A 6,000-nucleotide genomic window follows, 5' to 3' on the forward strand; every position below is an offset into this window, starting at 1 on the left:
TCAATAAACCCACATATGCTACCTGAAGGCATCAATGTTGCCGGATTCGAGACCCTCGGACGTTCCACGTCCGCCGCCGAGGTCTGTGAGTGGGGGCGCTGGCTAACACTCCCAGGGTTCTACTAGTACACATAAATACCCAAGAAAAGTGGATGGGGAAACGCCGCCGCGGTAGCTCAATTGGTAGAGCATCGCACGCGACATGCGAAGGTTGTGGGTTCGGTTCCCACCTGCGGCAAGTTGTTTTTTCATCCACTTTAATTTCCATTAATTTATCATTACTTTATTTCATTTATTAAGCACATGCAATTTCCCCTATGTTGTACTTGGTGTCAGTGTTTGTCGGCTTCTCATTATATGACTAATAAATATCGGGTCCCTCGGTTAACCCCCTTTCTTCTCGTATATATATATATATATATATATATATATATATATATATATATATACCCAACCACTGCGTGTGTGTTTCATTACTGCATTGAGTGAGTGCATGTATACCGTCGACGTCACTCTTGTGTAGAGCTTGGGAACAGCGGCTCTCAGGCACTCAGGAGCCAGCGACGTCTAAAGGTAGTTACTGGGCCGCAACGTGCCCAGCACCTTCCGTTAGACGTCAGACCCAGCAGCTATAGTGCCAGACGTCGCTGGTAACCTCAGGAGCACCTCGGAGGTCGCCGTTCCGCGCTATACATAAGAGTGACGCCGACTCTACGTATACACAAAAATTAGTTGGCGTTGCCGATACGAAGTCTCACATGTTCGTTCATGCGGAGCGTTGCATAACATTGCATGCAATACAAAATGTGCAAACTACACGCAATGCGAGAAAAATGACAAACGTCAACTTCTGAGAAAATGTCTAAGCCCAAGGAAGCTTTGCTTCCTTTTCAGCGAGGTTGCCGCATTTTCGAAGCTGTTTACAACGGCGTTTGTGTAAAGAACAACAAATTCCTTCCTTGAAATGCTTTCCAGCGAAATACGTATCAGCGAACGATTCAAGGACTATTGGTATTTGATTCTTGAAAAACTGAGTGTTAGGGTGAAAATTAAAGAAAGATATGTAAGTATACGCCCTTGACATCTTCAAATCACCGAAGACACCCCGTTTGTCATGAGCATCGACCTAATTTTTATCACCTTTCTACTTCCGGAACTCGCCGACAAGAAATGAAGTGAAAACAAGGTAAGAGCCACATGACTTCTGAATAACACGTGGAACACTGGGCAAATTACGAAGGGAAATTAAGAAGAAGGATTGAGCAAGATGCATTAATCTCCACGCTATTTCACGATCTCTGTATATATCGTGGAAGTTATCCTGTGAACAAAGGTGTCCTCGCCGCAGCATGGTGACGGCATTTTTGTAAAGGGCGCGGTGCCTTTTACATGTATTCAAGCATTTCTTGCGAGCCAAATTCCTATCTTACACTGTTAAATAGTTTCCACCCTTTAAAGCGAAAAAGGCTGCAAGTCAATCTATAAGTGCCAACCTTCCACTCAAAAATGGTGAAAGTGTGTGAGTTATAGATAGATTTATGTCCTTCTTTTGTTTTAGTGGTGTATGTTATTTTGCAGTATGCGGCCATTCTTCGTAGGGCTTTGCTGCTAATATACTCCACTACCTGCCTTCGAGTAGTCGAGTCGTGGTCGTGCATGCCGGAGCGGCATTCTTGTGGCCCTCCTTCAGTTCGTGCAAAAACGGAGTCCTTGCCATCCGTCATCGGCATAATCTACCGCATGAAGTCGTCTCCATAATAAGCCATGACACATTTGTGCAAAAGCTGAATAGCCTTTTTAACGTCAATCAATAACTGAGTCCCAGTCCTTACGTTTACCGCATTTTATTATTACTCGCTTTGTATATAGGCATATGTTCTTTTGCACGTTTGTTTGCTTTAATAGTGTTGCAGTTAACCACTGTACACTTTCTTTGCTATAACCCCTCTACGCCTGGAAGGGCATTCAAGGATGTATGAATAAAAAAATAGAAATTTTATTCAGTGTTGCTCGAGCGCTGTTTTTTTCGCGATGGACTTCAATGTGGCATCCTACAGCGTGTATACTTCCACGCAAAGTGCCGGTCGTCTAGGAACCTCGAATGAATTGTGTACCGATCACGAACTAAACTTCACAGGCAAGGAGGGTGAGAGAGACAGAGAGAGACAGATGGTGCCTTTGATAAGGGCTGCATGGTGATGTTTACCTGGTCTGACACGTGACCTGAGACATATAGCGGGCGCATATATAAGAGTACAGGTCGGTGTTTTGGGGGACAACAAAACTCAGGTCCTTTCTATGGAGACCCGATGTTCTATCTTACTTCGCGCGGGCTCGAGCCTTATACAAAGGACCCAGTTTGCTAATCAACTCACAGTATGCCTCATCCACACTTCTCCCCAATGAGCGAGACGAGTTGGAACATCCTTCTGCCTTTCTTCCTGCCCCTGCGGTGCCACAACATGGGCGGAACGAGTACCGCTGTGTATAACGTCCTCCGGGCGTCGAGTGTACTTGGCAGCATTTATAAAGGGTCTATATATAGGTTAACCCTGTTATCTTGTCTGCTCAGTGCCAGAGACCATTGGGAGCACGCTTTGTGCTCTTATACCGGAAGTTTTGCGCGGTTGAAACTCCAGGATAATCATTTGCTGCGAAAATGAACTGAAAGCCTGGAAACTAAAGCGTGCGTGCGTGCGTGCGTGCGTGCGTGCGTGCGTGCGTGCGTGCGTGCGTGCGTGCGTGCTCTTGCACCCCCGTGCCAGAACGTTTCCTTTATCCTAATACTTCTTGTGGCCCGCCAGCGAGCAATAATTATTTCATTTGATTCTGACACGGACGCACTGTGTGTATGGCAGCTTCGGAAGCAATGGGAGAAGACAGTGAGCAGGACACGCAGCATGATATATCTCTATCAAATTCGTCCGTTCCTCTCCGCTCTCGTGCAGCATCAACACAGAAAGAAGGAGAGGCGCAAGAATGGGTGCAGCAGGCACGTACCCAAGGGGGGCTCCGAAGGGGGGGGGGGGGGCCTTCTGCTCCGAAATCAAGCGGCATAGCCCCTCCCCCCCCCCCCCATCCCCGCCCAGCGAAACAGGAAGGAAAGCGAGAATTAACAAATTTAACCGTTGTTTATGAAAATATTTATGGATCAACATCTTTGTATTTAAGAAAGAAGCAGAGAAAACGCCGCCGGAAGTGGAGAGCAATTACGTGTGTTTTGAATGACGCTTCTACAGTTATCAGTCGAACCGCCTGACGTAGCTACTTCTCTGCTGTGCTTCGGTGGGTGTTTTTCTCACCTTTCGCGGTGGGCGCAGTACGTCTAGAACCACAGCGTCCTGCGCTCTACGCGGTTGCAAGGGACTGGTGGCCGCGCATCGTTACGCAACTTCCCAAATAACAATACGAGTCGGTTTTGGCACTTGGTAGAGCAGTAAACGAGGGATCCAGAAGAACTGTGATTGTTCCGCAAAAACATGTTTCGCTATAATTCTTCCGGAGCTAATTCAAAAAACGCTATTATAGTCGGATACAACTTAGGTCTGCAGTGAAGCCCCGATCCCGCCCTCATAACCGCCAGCCACTGTTCCTCCGTGTGGCTGCAAATAATTCGTACTTCAAACTTTTCCTGTTGCCCAAATAAGGCGGTAACCACGACATTAAAATTATTAGCGCGTAATTTTATACGTTTTCCCTCGCCTATTATAGTGGAATGGCGAAAGCCTAATTCTTTATTGAACTGAAATGAATTCTTGCTTTGCTGCAACTATTTATTGTCAAGCTTTACTTCAGTTGGCAGTGAAGTTTCATGAGTAAACCGGGCTCAGCAGTGAAATGAACCGTACCGCAGACGTTTGAAGAGTGGAATAAATTCTCAGACTCCATACACTTTTTCCATGTCTGTTGCACACCTCATCGCTTCCGCCGATGAAAAGACTCTTCAAGAACAGCGGAAGCTCCGGATCTATCAACCACGACGCCATATTGAAAAGGCCTCACGACGATGATTTTGTTTGCTTCTGTGATTGACTGGGAGAGTAACACAACCCCGAGCGGTCCGTGTGCCTTGGTGGCTAATCGCTGCTCTTTTTTTTAGTTGTATTCTGCTATAGAAACTTTTATTTTACACTTTCTCTTGTTTACTTGTTCTTGGCAGTGTTCTTTCTGCGCTTCTTTCCTGCGCGAGTCCATTTGATGTTTTTCAATTGTTTGCCAAAAGTAAAAGAGAGGACTATCTCACGGGCCCACCTGTGAGATACACCTTATTTCGTTTCTCTTTTGCGGGATCACGCGTCTTTATGGCGAGTGGTGGGCGTTACTCATATTTGTACTAGTAAAGGTACCCCCTCATTTGCATACAAAGCTTACCTTGAGTTGGCGCCCCCCCCCCCCCCTCCCCCGAAACAAAATCCTGGGTACGTGCCTGGGGTACAGGCAGTATAGAAGGAACGGCACCACTTTCATTTTTTCTCGTCAAGCACGTACTACATCTCGCTGTCGCGCTGCGCGACATGTGGACGGCGAGGCTGTTTGCCACGTGCTCGCGTCTTCCCTCGTATGGAGATGATGACAGTAGTACACTTACCAGGGGGAAAAGCTCGCACGTGCAGTATACTGCAATGTAGACTTCATAGGAATTGAGATAACTATAAGCGTCCTTTAACGTGCACCCAAATCTAAGAACGAGAAAGCTTTATTTATTTATTTATTTATTTATTTATTTATTTATTTATTTATTTATTTATTTATTTATTTTTCACTTCAACTCTATCTAAATGTGGCCGGCATGGCCGACAACTGAACCCACGAAATCGTGCTCAGCAGCAGAACCCCATAACCACTGAGGCACCTATTTATTTATTTATTTATTTATTTATTTATTTATTTATTTATTTATTTATTTATTTATTTATTTATTTATTTATTATATCATCAGTGCAACCAGTGTTACCTTACAAAAATGCAAGGTAAACAACAACGCAAAGAGAAAGATTAACTTATGATTCGGGAATCGCTAGACATATACAGTATTAGCCAGTGACTCAAGATACAAGAGGTTATAACATTAAGAGGAAGCTTTAGCTCGGGTCATTGCGCATCTGAACGAGGACACGATATCATATTTCAGTGGCTGCCGGGACACTGTGGCATCGTTGGTAATCACCTCGCCGATGACGCTGCCCGACGTGCCCAGGCTGGCTCACCGACACTCCTTATACCTTTATCCAGAGTCGACGCTGCAAGATAGCTTCGCAGTCTTGCTCGTGCAATCACGTTAGGTTGCTGGCATACACCACAGAACTCTAAGTGCCGTTTACACAGCCTCGACCCATCACTGAAACTTACATTACCAGCGAACCTTCCACGACGTGACGCAACACTGCTGTGTCGGCTGTGGGTAGGAGTAGCATTCACCAACTCCTACAGTTACCGCATTGGAATGGCGGATTCACCAATGTGCGCTAAGTGCAAGTGTGAAGAGACCATCAGCCACCTTCTGTGCCACTGTTCTCGCTTCGATAATCAACGTGAGACTCTCCAGTGTGCCTTAAATAGACTGGATGACAGGCCATTTACGGAAGCGAAGATCTTGGGGGCCTGGCCTCACAGTTCATTGGCCCAGAAAGCAGTTCGAGCGCTTTTTCGCTACCTGAAGGCAACGGACTTGAGTGCCCGACTATAGACATCCTACACTTAAGTTCTCTCTCTTCCTCTTTCAATCCCCATTCCCCTCCCCACGTGTAGGGTAGCAAACTGGGCTCAGCCTGGTTAACCTCCCTGCCTTTCCGTCTTCCCTTCTCTCTCTCTCTCTCTTTAGCTCGGGTGCTCCTATCTAAATACATGTAAAAGGAGAATTCGGTTTTCTCGGCAACCACTGCACCAAATTTGACGACGTTTGTTGCACTGAAAAGAAAAACTTAAAATATAGTGACTCTTGGTTTCGAATTTTTGAGTGAGGTCGTTAATTTTTTATTAAAAATTGGCAAAAATTTAGCA

The sequence above is a fragment of the Dermacentor albipictus genome, chromosome 1, assembly GCF_038994185.2.
Source record: "Dermacentor albipictus isolate Rhodes 1998 colony chromosome 1, USDA_Dalb.pri_finalv2, whole genome shotgun sequence".
Lineage (NCBI taxonomy): Eukaryota > Metazoa > Arthropoda > Arachnida > Ixodida > Ixodidae > Dermacentor > Dermacentor albipictus.